This window comes from Biomphalaria glabrata, chromosome 15 (assembly GCF_947242115.1).
Source record: "Biomphalaria glabrata chromosome 15, xgBioGlab47.1, whole genome shotgun sequence".
NCBI lineage: Eukaryota > Metazoa > Mollusca > Gastropoda > Planorbidae > Biomphalaria > Biomphalaria glabrata.
In genome coordinates, this window is record NC_074725.1 from 9,696,866 (window position 1) to 9,712,630 (window position 15,765).

The following is a 15,765-nucleotide window of genomic DNA, read 5'->3' on the forward strand; positions in this document are numbered from 1 at the left end:
AACTCAAAGCCCCCTGGTAGAGGGATTTGTATCTCAAAACCCCCTGATAGGGGTTTTTAAAATCTCAAAACCCCCTGGTAGGGGGATTTAAACTCAAAATCCCCTGGTAGAGGGTTTTTAACTCAAAACTGCCTCGGCTGTGCTGTGGTAAGTGATGATTTAGTATTAAAATCTCACCTAAAATAAACAAAATGAAAGCAAAAATCAGTCACTTAATTCCGCCTCCCCCCTGCGGGGGGGGGGATTTCATTTCGGGGGGGTTTGAACCCCAAGAACCCCCCCCCCTGGCTACGCCCATGATATATATATATATATATATATATATAAGGCTAGTCTTCGAGTCCGAAGATTAGTGAGAAATGCAGTATTTCCCGTGGCTGCGCAGTCCAGCTGTGACCTACATGTTGTAGGCTTAAATACTTAAGACATTATTGATTACTTTATTTGACTTGCGAATTTATAATCTGAAAAAGAATGCGCCAAAACCATTGCGCTTTTTATATATTTCAAAAATAAAAAACAATCGATACTAGCTGGGCTCAAATGTTGTAGCCTAGATCTATATAATTTCAAGTTTTTTATTTCATAACTATGTGACCGGCAGCAAGGACATCCATAAAGCAGATATGAAAATTCCACCGAAACGCGCTATGGATTGGTAGAAGAGGTGCTAGAAGACCTTTCTCTCTGTGCTTGGCCTGTCAGATTCTCGTCATCACTGTGTGGACTTTTTCCTGTGGGGGTATGTTAAAGACAAAGTTTTTATTCCACTGTTGCCGGTAAATATAAATGGTAGGATATGATGCACTAGCGGATCCAGTACTTTGGAGTGGGCGGGGGGCGATTTTTTTCCAAAACCCTAACCCCCAGTAAACCCTAATCCTATGCATAAACGTGAGTACAGCACACACACAAACACACACGCGCACGCACACACATATATATATCATGGGCGTAGCCAGGATTTTTTTTCGGGGGGTGGGTTAAGGGGGGGGAATTTTTTTTCTCCCCCCCCCGCCCCCTCCCTTCGCGAAAAAAAATGTGTATATATGTATGTGTGTGGGTGTACATAATATTTATTACATTCTGACCCTTCATTCTTTCGGAACACGTTTATTATGCCATAGAATAGGTTCTTCTTATACTAAGTGGAAAAATTGTTGATTCCCCGCCATAACTAGCAAAGGGGTCTGGGGGAGCGCGGGGCGGAACCCTCTCCGCCAAGCACTATTTCTGGTATTGAATGCCAACAAAATGCATATTCTGAGGTATCTACAGTTCATTTTCCTGCTATTAAAAAGTCTTATTTCAAAAACCTAATGTGCTATTCTTTCTGACTTAGACCCTCCAGCGCGGTTCGGCGCATTTGCTGTCAAGCTGTTTCCACAAAAATCTGTCACTGGTAATGTCTGAAGCCTCTTCCCACCTGCTCTGAGGACCTCCATGAATGTGTGGTGCCAAGTTGTACTAGGATGTCATCGCAACTCTTATTATGCGTAATTCATTTTGTCGAAGAACATGTCCCGCAAACCTCATGCGACGCTCTGTCACAATCTTACTAAGGTGTCGACTCCCATTTCGGCATAGGATTTCCTTGATTTAGACCCGATTTCAATAGCTGACTCCTAAAATCTGTCTTAGCCATCTTTGTTGAGCCACATTTAGTGTTTTTCAATTTCGGCAGATGACTATTCACTGCACTTTATTAATGGAGCCCTGCCACTGGCAAAAATGTGTAACCTGTCTTGAATACGCTCTTGGAATTAGGTGACTGTAGTTTGCTTTAGATTTTATATCGAAAAGGGAAGTTTTATCGTTAAAATCATCTGTTGGGGGTTTTAAACTAAAACATCTCAAGACTTTGTTGTTTTTTTTTAATTCAAAACCCCATTTAGCTACGATCATAGAATTTGGTAACTGTAGTTTGCTTTAGAGTAATATTGAAGATAGTGGTTTTCCACCTCCAAACGCTCTGTAGGGGGATTTTAAACTCAAAACCATCTGGAGGAAAAGAGTTTAAACTCAAAAACCCAATTGGCTTGGCTACGCTCAAATAATTTTAGTGTGTAATTATTTCTTTTTTATTGAAGAGGTATTTTTAGCATCAAACTCTTCTGAAGGGGGATTTAAACTCAAAACCCCTTTTGGCAACGCTCATAGCATTTTGAGTGAGTAATTTGCTTTTTTTTTTTTTTTTTTACATTAAAGACGTATTTTTCAGCTTCAAACCCTGCTGGCGGGGAATTAAACTCAAAACCCATTTGGCTACGCTCATAGATTTTAGAGTTTGTAATTTGCTTTTTTTTTTATTGAAAATGTATTTTTTTTAGCTCAAACTCCACTGGAGGGGAGTTTAATCTTAAAACTGAGTCAAAACCCATTTAGCTACGCTCATAACATTTTGAGTGCATAATTTGCTTTTTTTTTATATTGAAGAGGGGGTTCATCGTAAATTTTGGAGGGGGTTTTAAAATCAAAATCTTCCTTAACTGTGCTCTTGGAATTTGGGGATTTTCGTTTGCATTTTTTGTGTGTGTGTTTTGTTTTATAGAAGAAGGGAATTTAACTGCAAAAACTCCCTTTTAGGGGTTTCAAACTCAAAATCCCTTTTTAAAATCTCACCTGAAATAAGCAAAATCAAAGCAAAAAATCACTCATTAAACTCCTTCTTCCACCCCCACCCCCCGTGGTAGGGGGTTTTGAACTCAAAACACCTTTGACTGTGCTGGGAAAAGTGATGGTTTGGTATTAAAATCTCACCTAAAATTAAAAAAATCAAAACAAAAAATCAGTCACCAAAGACCGTCTCCCCCCTCCCCTGTGGGGGGATTTCATTTCGGGTGGGTGAACCACAACCCCCCCCCCTGGCCCTATATATATATATATATATATATATATATATATATATATATATATATATATATATATATATATATATATATATATATATATATGTTGGATTGGTAGTTATTTTTTATTTCAGTTTAAGTGTAGGTCTAAAACATTGTATATTGGGGCTATCGAAGTTTGACTCCAAATAACTTTTATCTTCCTTTTTGTATTTTGGTAAGATTTAATTTTTAATTTTCTCTTTTTTCTGCAGTTTACTTTGATGTATAATGTTGTGCAGTCCGCTTGGTTAATAATTTGCTAGATTTTATTGTTATATACGGCTAATTAGGAATATCTGTAGTCCAGTTTAGTTTTAGAAAATTAGCGTGACATCATGTTCTCCGAGACGTTCGTGCTGACCAATTATAGCTAGGTCGGAATCACGTCGATCTCTTTTTTGGCCTGTCTAAGTTCTTTAAGTGTGTGTAAATTCAGCTGGGACCGCCTGTAAGTTTAAAAATGTTTTTATTTTTACTTTATTTGTCTATATTAATCTTCATTGATTCTATGTTTGTTTTTATAGTCTAGATGTAGGCGGATTAGTGCCGTCTCATCACTGGCTAATTAATTAGCCATTGTGGTCCATGATGGAACCGGAAGTTCCATAGACCTGGATAGCTTCACCCTTTAGCCTTTGTTAGCCATCTTTAATAATCTCATTTTTTACTTTTTGTTTTAAATATTTGTGTTTTATTATCTTGTGCTAAAAGTTTTTTTTTTATTAATATTCCCTTTTTGGGATAACGGCTAAATAAGTTGGGAGTTTGTTTTTAATTTTATAATGAGAATTAAAAAAGCAGCATTTCTCAACCTTCGGCGAAAAAAAAAACAACTTTTCACTGCAGAAACGTATTCTCCTGACATATACAGCTCATCATTCATCAAAGGAGTAAGTAAAAAAAAAAAAAAAAAAGTAAGCAGACAGCTGCAGAGTGAATACATAAACAATGTAATATCTAAAGACAACAACAAAAACCTATGGTCATACATTAAGTCTAAGAAAATGGAAACAACAGGCGTAGCGCCATTAAAAGATGAACATAACATAATACATAATGATAATGAAACTAAAGCAAACATTCTAAACAAATACTTTGCATCAGCATTCTCAGCCCCAGGAGACAAAGACATATTACTGAATTTGAACCAAGTAGACAACATAGAAGATATAGTAGTACAAGAAAATGGAATTCAAAAACTATTAGCCAACACCAAACCAAATAAAGCTTCTGGACCTGATGGTATTCCAGCTAGATTACTCAAAGAACTAAGTAATGAGCTAGCCCCAGTGTTCAAAATACTATTTCAGGCTTCACTTAACAGAGTACCAAAGGACTGGAAAGAAGCTAATGTCACCCCCCTATTTAAAAAAGGAGAAAAATCTGACCCAGGAAACTACAGACCAGTATCACTTACCAGCATCACATGTAAAATCCTAGAACACATAATATGTAGCAACATCAGCCCAACATCATAAACCACTTAGACAAACATAATGTCCTCACACCATACCAACATGGCTTTAGGAAATATATATCATGTGAAACACAACTAATAGGACTAATTGATGATTTTTCAAAAGGTTTAGATAATAGTGAACAAATAGATGCTATCTTACTAGATTTTTCTAAGGCTTTTGACAAAGTTCACCACCATAGTTTGCTTAAAAAATTAAAATATTTCGGCATTAATGGTCCACTGCATCAGTGGATTAAAGACTTTCTGATAGGGAGAGAACAAACTGTAATAATAAATGGCTCTAAATCAACACCGATAACAGTAAACTCAGGTGTACCTCAAGGAACAGTCTTGGGTCCACTACTATTTTTAATTTACATAAATGATTTACCAAATTGCATTACTTCAGGAACAAAAGTCAGATTATTTGCAGACGATTGCATAATATATAGAACAATAAAAACAACACAAGACACAGATATTTTACAAAGAGAATTAGATGAATTACAGAAATGGGAATCAAATTGGAGCATGTCTTTCCACCCAGAAAAATGTCAGTTGTTAAGAGTAACAAAAAAAACTAAAACAAATTAATTCCACTTATCTTATTCATGGCAAACCAGTAACACAGACTAAAAACGCAAAATACCTAGATGTTATAATAAATGAAAAACTGTCATGGAATCCACATATTGATGAAACTACAAAAAAATCAAACAAAGCATTAGGATTTATTAAAAGAAATTTCTATAAATCAAATAAGAACATAAAACTAAAATGTTATTTAACCTTGGTTAGGCCAATAATAGAATATGCATCCTCTGTTTGGGACCCCTCAACTCAAGAAAACATTAAGAAACTAGAACAGACACAAAATAGAGCAGTGCGATTCATAACAAACGAATATTCACATTTGACTAGAGTAACACCTTTAGTAAAATCACTAAATTTAGAAAGCCTTCAGGACAGAAGGCTCAAAAGTAAAGTAGCAATAATACATAAAACACTGAACCATAATCTTCAAATACAAAAACAAAATTTAATAAAATACTCTGAAAGACACAAAGATAAAGGCACATTCCTCGTCCCATATGCTAGGACAAATTTGTACAAGTACTCCTTCTTCCCTAGTGCTATTAGAGCATGGAATGGGTTGCCTGAGCTAGCCAGGAAAACCAGTGACTTGGCAGAATTTAAGTCATTGGTTAATATGCATGACTAAATGCATGACGCGTAGGACGCAATCATCTTCTTTTTTGAAGTAACGTCTGTATTATATAAGATAAGATAAGATAAGGAGTTCGGGGCTTCGCCCCGACGCCAAAGGCGTTTTCTTGCATTCTTCACTGCAGAAACACATTTTCCTTACATCTACAGCTAATTATTTATCAGTGGGGTTCAGACGCCAAAAGCGTTTTCTTGCATTCTTCAATGCAGAAACGCATTCTCCTGACATCTACAGCTCATTATTCATCAGTGGGGTTCAGACGCCAAAAACGTTTTCTTGCATACTTCACAGAAGAAACGCATTCTCCTTACCTAAAAAAAGAAACACCAACTTGAAAAAACTATTCTGGAATCCTCGATACACTATAATGAATCTCCACCCTGGGACGAAAGCCCTCTTCCTACTATAAGGGACCATATTGAAAACATAAAAAGAAAATCTGATTACAGACCAACAGAGCTCAAGGAAATAGTGAACTGTTTTCTACATACCAATTATCCTAGCAATCAGTGGATCAGGGTTTACACGGATGGCTCAACCCATAAATCTACCACAAATGGAGGAGCTGGAATACTTATCGAATGGCCAGATGGAGGAAAACCAGAAAAATTCATTGCAACTGGAGAGCTCTCTGACAGTCACAGAGCAGAAAGAGAAGCACTAGCACTAGCTGCTACCATGCTAGCAAATCATCGAAGTTCCCCACACAGTCAGATTGTCTTTATAACCGATGCGAAAACAACCCTCCAAAACTTGCAAAACTCTGATTCCTCTTATATTAAAAACCTCAGAACAGCACTTACAAAGTTCAACAACAACAGCAAAAAAAACTGTTATTCAATGGATACCAGCTCATATAGAACTAGAAGGAAATGAGAAGGCTGACACACTCGCCAAGAGTGGGAGAACTAACTTACTAATAAACTCTGCACTCTTTCCAGAAGAATTGAAGAAATTAATCGTAAATAAAATAAATGAGAAATGGACGAGCTCTCACCCAAATCACAAGAAAGATGAAGCTTACTATATGCTATCCCGACAAGACCAACGTCTAATCTTTCGACTCAGGACCGGACACAACAGAATGCGACAACACATGTACTGGAAGCTCAAAATTGGAACCAGTGAAATCTGCCCATGTGGAGTATCACTCGAGAATGCAGACCACGTCCTCCAAAACTGTTCTCTTTACCAAGAGGCCCGTATAAAACATTGGCCCCAAATCATCCCATAGAAAGGAAACTATATGGATAGCTCCCTGTTTGGAAACCACTGCGCAGTTATCTCATGTATTGGTCTACTCGTCTGAACACTCCAACATAACAATGAGAACGAAGAAGTCCCAAATTTATTTAACTAGAAAAATATCAGATTGAGTAAAGGTAAGGAAAAGGCGACTATGAAAAGATTATTTGGGTTTAAAACTTATCTCAATCATGACTCTTATACTGAAAAATTTCGTTTGAATTCTTCCTTATAATAATTATGATAAATTCATGTGAAATTACATAAACTCTGTCTGGAAATGGGAGGGGCGTTAGAGTGAAGACTATTAATCCTAGCTCCATTAATAATTTCTGCTAAAGATTGCATTTTGGCGTTAAAGAATAGGGGTGGGGCGACTTGATATAAGAATTTATTTTATAGTATATATAAATTATATTAGTGACATTTTTTTTTTATTTTGTAATTTCTTAACTATAATACAAAAAGAAAAAGTATTGGTTTGTCCGATGGGGGAAATGCGATTGCATGTATCGCCCCTCCCACCTTGTACAACCCTTTTTTATTTAAATTTACTAATGATAAAATTTGATATTAAGTGTGTCGTACGATATATAATATACAATGGGTTCACATATCAATAAGTAGTTTATATTATATAGATATTCAACTAATTTTGTTCACAAACTATGATTCTCCATAAAAATAGGACCGCCCCCCCCCCAACTCAGAAGGCTAGAGTGGGGAGGGCAGTACATGTAATCGCCTTCCCCCCAACCCCACCGAATCGGCCATGATACCATGAAAGGGATTGACATAATATAAAATGTATATATTAATTGAATTAATTTTGTTCACAAACTATGATTTCTGCATAAAAATAGGACCGCCCCCCCCCCACTCAAAGGGCATAGGTGGGAAAGGCAGTCATCATCATCATCAAACTCCATTTGAGTGAGGGCTTGAGAGGCTCAAATCCTCTTGCAAAAGCCGTGGACAGAAACCCTGCAGTCTTGCGTAGTGCGTATACGTCACCATACAGGTTGAGAATTTTTGGTTTCCCAAACCTGTCGATGTGGAGATCAGCAAGTCTGGGGCAGTCAAACAGAATATGAGGCACGGTTTCCTCTTCTTCCCCGCAGCGGGGCACCGTGAATCGAAATTTAGCCATAGCCGTGAGAAATATGAGCCAACAGGACAGTGGCCTGTCCTGCACTGTGCTATAATAGCCTTCTCAGGCCTGGACAGCCTCCACGACGGAGAAGTGCGGTCAGGGAAGCCTCATGTGCTCCCAGACAAAGGCTTTTTGGGACTTGTCCCAGCACTCAAACCACTTTTCCATTTCTGTTTTTTGAATTATAACCAGGGCATGATGAAAACTTAAAGCCTGTTCAGTTGGTGGAATTTGCCCTCCCTATGTGACTCGGTTATTCGGTACCCACTGCATTATTACAGGGGTGCTATAGCGCTGCTTTATGTTGTGTGAGGCCATTATGACAGTGTCAATATTGGGGGGGGGGGCCATGGCCCAGGGCTTTGCAAAGCCTGTAGTACAGATTCTGAGTCTGTGACCACAACGATCTGTGTAGCCCTCAAATGTCCCTCGCCGAGTTGAGAGTCAATGACCTTTAAGGCTTCACAGACTGCCATGGTCTCCGCATCAAAACTGCAAACACTACCACATGGTTCAAAGATTTTTACTGAGTAAGAGCCAAGAAAGTCGATGTAGGCTCCATAGCCTGCTCTTCCAGAATCCATCAATGCCGACCCATCAGTAGAGGGTAGTAGAGGTATTCGCCCCCCCCCCCCCCCAAATCGTCAAACAGGGAACGAGATAATATAAAGATCAGTTAAAATATCAATAACAAGTTTTAATCATATAGATATTTAATTGATTCTATTAGCAAGCTGTGATTTCTACAAATAAATTGGACCGCCCCCCCACTCGAAAGTGTATGGGGGGGGGGGGCGGGATTGATACCATCGCCCCCTCCCGACCCCACCAGATCGGCCAACATACTAGAGGGGGGGGGCAAAATAATCTAAAAATAGGTTGTAATATCAATAATTAGTATATATTATTAATTATTAACATAAGTAATAAATTTGTACATGGGCGTAGCCAGGGGGGGGTTCTTGGGGTTCAAACCCCCCCCGAAATGAAATCCCCCCCCCGGGGGGGGGGCGGAATTAAGTGACTGATTTTTGCTTTCATTTTGTTTATTTTAGGTGAGATTTTAATACTAAATCATCACTTACCACAGCACAGCCGAGGCAGTTTTGAGTTAAAAACCCTCTACCAGGGGGTTTTGAGATTTTAAAAACCCCTATCAGGGGGTTTTGAGATTTTAAAAACCCCTATCAGGGGGTTTTGAGATACAAATCCCTCTACCAGAGGACTTTGAGTTTAAAACCCCCTACAGGGGGTTTTGAATTTTAAACCCCCTACCAGAGGTTTTTGCAGTTTAATCCCCCTCTTCTATAAAACAAAACAAAAAAAAAATGCAAACAACAATCCCAAATTCCAACAGCACAGTTGAGGAAGATTTTGATTTTAAAACCCCATCCAAAATTTACGATAACCCCATCTTCAATATCAAAAAAGCAAATTACACACTCAAAATTCTATGAGCGTAGCCAAAGGGGTTTTGAGTTTAACCCCCCTCCCCCTTCCAGTTGGGGTTTGAAGCTAAAAAGTACCTCTTCAATAGAAAAAAAAAAGCAAATTACACACTATAAAATCTATGAGCGTAGCCAAAGGGGTTTTGAGTTTAAATCCCCCTCCTCCAGATGGCTTTTTCTTTAAAGTTTAAAACTCCTCCAGATGGTTTTGAGTTTAAAATTCCCCTACAGAGCGTTTAGAGTTGAAAACCTCTCTCTTCAATATTATTTTAAAGCAAACTACAGTCACCAAATTCTATGATCGTAGCTAAATGGGGTTTTGAATTAAAAACAAAACAAAAAAAAACCCAGAGATTTTTTAGTTTAAAACCCCTCAACAGATGATTTGACGAAAAAACTTTCCTTTTCGATATAAAATCTAAAGCGAAATACAGGCATGTAATTCCAATAGCGTAGTCAAGAAAGGTTACAAATTTCTACCAGTGGCTTGGGCTCCATTAATTAAGTGTGAATAGTCTTCTGCTAAAATTGAAAAACACTAAATGTGGCTCAACAAAGATGGCAAAGACAGATTTTAGGAGTCAGTCATAGAGATCGGGTCTTAATCAAAGAAAATTATGCCGAACTGGGAGTGGAATCCTTAGTAAGGTTGTGACAGAGCGTCGCATGAGGTTTTGCGGGACATGTTTTCCGACAATATGAATTACGCAAAATAAGAGTTGCGGAAACAGCTTGCCGGAAAATGCGCCGAACGGCGCTAGAGGGTCAAAGTCAGTAAGAATAGCACATTAGGTTTTTGAAATAAAACTTTTTAATAGCAAGATAATGCACTGTAGATACCTCAGAATATGCATTTTGTTGGCTTTCAATACCAGAAATAGTGCTCAGCGGCGGGGCTTCGCCCCGCGCTGGGGGAGCGCTGCGAACTCCCCCAGACCCCCTTGCTAGCAAGGGCGGGGAGTCTACAATAAACAATAAACGTCTTCCGAAAGGGTCAGAATGTAATAAAGATTAATTATGTACACACACACACACACACATATATGTATATATATATATATATATATAATTTTTTTTCGCCGGGGGGGGGGGTCGGGGGGGGGAATCCCCCCCCCCAAAAACCCTCCCCGAAAAAAAATCCTGGCTACGCCCATGAATTTGTATACAAATTGTGTGAATTCTATACTAAAATTCGTCGGCCGAGTGGGGGGGGGGCGATCACCCCTACCGCCCCCCCCCCCCCTGGATCCGCCAGTGATATGATGCAGTCAAGTGAATCAACACATTGGACGCGGGACATCACATCTAAAGTTATCTATGGAACGAAGACGCTTTAAACCAGATTTGCTTAATTTGCTATAATATTCGAAACAGTGCCTCTTCAGACTTTACAAACAACCTATAGACTAGTTTACTAGATCTAAAAAGGTTTAATCCCATCCACTTTTGAAAGTGAAATTTTTCTGCATGATTTAAATTTCCAATACTCCCATTGTCAACGACAAAAATTTTAGTTGGCAACACGACTTAAAGCTAGATTCTATAATTCCAGGAAAGTCAGCCCACATAGATAGACGCATAGTCCATACTAGATTCTAGATCTACTATCTAGTCCTTAGAGATGATAGATTATAGACAATTCTAGATCTATCTAGATCTACAAAGTTTAAAGAAAAAAAAATAGTGCAAAATATAGTTCTAGAGTCTATAGATCTAGATAATCCTATCAAGGCCAAGGTAATCATTATCTAGATATCATATACATCTAGATCTAGATTAGATCTATATTTTTTATGTGATCTAGAATCTAGTAATTCAAGGTCACAGGTGTCAATTTGAATAATTTAAAATCATAATTAAATAACATGATCATGTCTAGAGTGAGACTATAGAAAAATAATAGATCTAGATCTAGTTCTAATAACTTAATACTTAATAATTTCTGGGTTACCAATTTCTGTAGATTTATCTCAGTGAAAACATCTAGATCTAATTAATTAATTAATATTTTGATTTTTTTTCTTATATTTCTTTACTTTGCCTGATTCAAGTTATTTTTTAATAACAAATATATAACGTCAAAATGTTGTTTTTTTTATTTCATTTTTAACATAATCATGATAATGGCAGTAACTCTAACTAACTCTTTAACTCTGAAATTATTTTTAAATCAACATTTGGACTGAATTAAAATTTTCACCCTTTTGAATGAAGTGCATAAATGCTTCGATTAAATTTTAAAAACTTTTTTCATTGTTATTAAAAATTATATATTTGGTATTGAATTAAAGGAGAATGTAGATATGCAGTAGGCCTATAAAATATGCCCTTTTTATCAAACACAAATTTATACATTTATAAAAGAAATAATTATTTTAATCTTAACTAATGAAAATGAAAACTAAACAGAAATGTCTCCAGGATCTAGATCTATCTAGACCAGTGATTCCCAAAATGGTCTATAGTCTATATAGACCCCCAGGGGTCTACGAAGACTTCCAAGGGGTCTACGAAAGGGAAAACATAAATTGGAGGTCTGTGATAATAGATTTTAAGCAGGTCGTGATTTTAATTTTAACATCAAATTATTGTAATTCTTTCATACACTAATATATGATTTGTACCCTAGTTAATCCTTTAAATATTTATCCTGCTTTTCAAACAAAATATTGTTGTATCTAATTTAAATACTTATTTAAATAGCTTCATTTTGTCTACATGCAACCAATGTTTAAAATAAATGTAGACTGTACAGTGCTGATTATTTAAAATTGGTATTTATTCCTTCCTTGTAATACTGGTTTGTGAGCATCTTACAAAATCTCTTTACATATAGCAAAATACGGAAAATGCTAAAGGTAAAACATTGATTTTACCTGCCGTTGTAGTTTTAAATAACTGTTTTACACAAATCTACATCTGATATTATTAACTCTTTGACTGCTGTGTTTTGTTTTCAAAAAAATGCTACTTTTTTAAAAAAAATAAGAAAATGTACCAAACATGGCTAAAACAAAAATTTATTGTTTAAGTACCAATGATGCTATAGTAACAAATTTGGTATCAAAGTAAAGGTAAATGAATGGAGAATGTGAAAATGTAAACATCTTTCTATATATATAAGATACAAATTATAATCTAAATAATATGACACTCAGAAAAAAAAAATGGATGCCAACTTTAGAACTTTTGAGACCTAAATTTAGATTTTGTTCTTTGTATTACTGTTGAAACAGCATATTTAGACTATTTACAGCATTTTCAAAAAGAAATGTGATAAAACAGTCAATAAAAGATGATGAATCATTGATTATATTATTATTTTTACCTTGTTTTTTAGTCAGAAAAAAAGTGAAAATTATTGCGCTTTTCATTACTACCTATAACAATAGATACCAGTACTAAATCTATCAACCAAATGCACTCAAATATTATGTACATTTGAATCAATGGGATATAGATCTAGATTTGTCTTCTTTTTATTTGCATAGAACATCTTTCATTCTAATACTAGACCAGTGCAAGACATAGGCTAGCGAGAGATCAAAGCCTAAATCTCTAACTAGATGAAGGACAATAAAAATCCTAATTCATTTTACCTAAGATTTAGACATCAAATAGATCATTATTACTGTTCCTTTGCGATATTTTCAAAAAGAAATGTGATAAAATAGTCAATAAAAGATGATGAATCATTGATTATATTATTATTTTTACCTGGTTTTTTAGTCAGAAAAAAAAGTGAAAATTATTGCGCTTTTCATTACTACCAATAACAATAGATTCCAGCACTAAATCTATCAACCAAATGCACTCAAATATTATGTACATTTGAATCAATGGGATATAGATCTAGATTTGTCTTCTTTTTATTTGCATAGAACATCTTTCATTCTAATACTAGACCAGTGCAAGACATAGGCTAGCGAGAGATCAAAGCCTAAATCTCAACTAGATGAAGGACAATAAAAATCCTAATTCATTTTACCTAAGATTTAGACATCGAATAGATCATTATTACTGTTCCTTTGTGATAAATTATGGATTTAGAATAGTTTTATATTTTACTTTTATTTAGTAGTAAACCTTTTGGAGTGCAACTTGAACCAGTATGTATAGTGATGGTGATGATTTTTACCAAAAAACAATACTAAAAAAAATTGCTAGAAAATATACCAAGAAAAGGCCCAGCATGGTGGATGAATATTGGATTTAGATCTGCCATTTCTGTTGTTTTCATTTATCTAAGGGTTAGATCTATAGGAATCTACAAAGGTGTAAAGATAAAAGCATAGATCTAGTCAACCTTGATCTACATTCAAGACCTAGCCCTAGTCTAAGGCTAAGGCCTAAGCCTAAGCATATAAGGCAATACTAGATCTAGATCTAAATCTAAATGCTAATAATGTCCAAGTCTGCTTCATTCTATGCTAAATCTTGATCAAGATCTTCATTATTACAATTCATAGAAGTATAAATAAAACAATAATAAAGCTTCTTCAGTAGTAAACATTGTGGGTGTGTCTTGGACAAGCATAGCCATGATGTTGTAGATTTTTACAGATAAACAATACTAAAAAAAAAAAAAGAAAATGGGGAAAAAATGCCCACAGTACAGTAGATGATTATTTGATGTAGATCTACCATTTCCTTTCTTTTTATTTACCAAAAGCTTAGATCTAAAGATATATCTAGATCTAGAGTCCAAGTCTAGAGATAAAAGCTTAGATCTAGTCAATCTCGATCTACAGACTACACCTAGCCTACTGACAATAATAGATTTAGATCTAAATACTAATAATATAGATATAATCATATAAATACGCTAAATTTAGACCTACCTGAATCTAATCTAGATCAAATTCTTCATTATTACTATTTATTTGTGATAATTTTTAGAATAATTATAAAGTTTCTTCAGTAGTGAACATTGTGGGTGTGTCTTGGACTAGCGTAGTCATGGCGACGTTTTTTTACATTGTAAAAAAAGTAATAAATAAATGTCTAAATAAAGCCAAAAGCTTCTAATTTCTATGTAAACAAAGGATGAAGAACTCTTTTATAAATTAAAAATAGTTCCACTGTTGTTAGTTAAAATTTTTAATTTAAAAATGCAACGAAACAAAGGTAGGGTAAGAACGTCTATGGGATAGACGTTCCGTGCGTTTAGGGCAGACAGACCGTCTATGGGATAGACGCTCCGCACTCATTGAGTTAAACAAATTTCTTTAAGCAACAATACAGTTCAAAGTCACATCTGTGGCATGAGTTATAAAATTAAAAGCTTCTTTTGTAATTCTTTCCAAACGACATATATACAGTTTAGGATCAGCGGCGAACAGGCTCTGACAGGGTGTAGCCCTGTGTGCTGCAAACTGCCTAAAGGTTGCTGGCTCCTTATTTCTAAAAGGGTTGGCCCACGAATGTTCGGGTATAGCTGCAAGGCAGCACAGTTTGAATTCAGTTTTCTTTCTGCTAGGTAGGCTGCAAGCCAAGGCTAATGAGCCCTTCCTGCCCAAATCTGACTGGTTTAGGTACTCACTAGGTACTCACCTTCACCCCTTTTCCTGCTAGTGAAAACAGTTCTCCACACCCAATATTTGAGCCACACGTGAAAGATCAAGACATACAAGAGAAACTGCTCTTTGCGAAAACTTTTACAATGATACATAAGGCTAATTAATTAATTGATTGATTACTATTTAATGTTTGAGGACTACTTCATAGAACAACACATTCCTACATGAAACATAATATCCGTAGCAACGGATAATAGATGTGCAAAAAAAAAAAAAAAAAAAAAAAAAAACATTTCCAGTGTGTTTGGTGATTCCAGTAATAAATATAAATTGTTATTATAATTAGTTCAAATTTGAATTTTGTCAATATAAAAAGACAGATCTCTATAACCCTATGTGTAGCTTTAAATTATTTTTTCACTCACTGCAGTTAGAAATTTGTTTTAAAAATGTTTTGATGTTTTTGAAAAAATTCAATACAAGTTAAGTAGGGGGTCTACCGAATGCCAGAAAACATGCCAAGGGGTCTACGAGACAAAAAAGTTTGGGAACCACTGATCTAGACCAAATTTTATGAGATCCAAATTTTAAAAAATTTTTCTTATTTATCCATATTGTCACGAAACTTAATATACATATAGATCTATAAAACACATAAAATGGAAATCATGAGCAAATTATCCATGTGACTTCTACTGGAGAATGAAAAATTATAGGCCAGTTGTAGACAGCTCTAGCACTAGGAAATATGTTATGATCCAAATTAATTTAAGTTTTTTTTTAGGATATTTATTGATATTTTCACAAAACTTAAAAAATAAG

At 35.6% G+C, this 15,765-nt stretch overlaps 1 protein-coding gene across 2 annotated transcripts in view; it reads left to right on the top strand.

The window, feature by feature from the left end:
• The first annotated feature begins 601 nt into the window (after positions 1-601).
• LOC106051388 (sterile alpha motif domain-containing protein 9-like) overlaps positions 602-15,765 on the top strand; it is a 44,393-nt gene continuing 29,229 nt past the window's right edge. The window contains exon 1 of one of the 2 annotated variants that reach the window (XM_056012259.1): positions 602-742. The gene's annotated coding sequence lies outside the window, so the exon portion shown is untranslated. Of the gene's footprint in view, positions 743-10,971; positions 11,162-15,765 lie in introns of those variants that run through there. The other variant, XM_056012258.1, reaches the window with a different exon arrangement.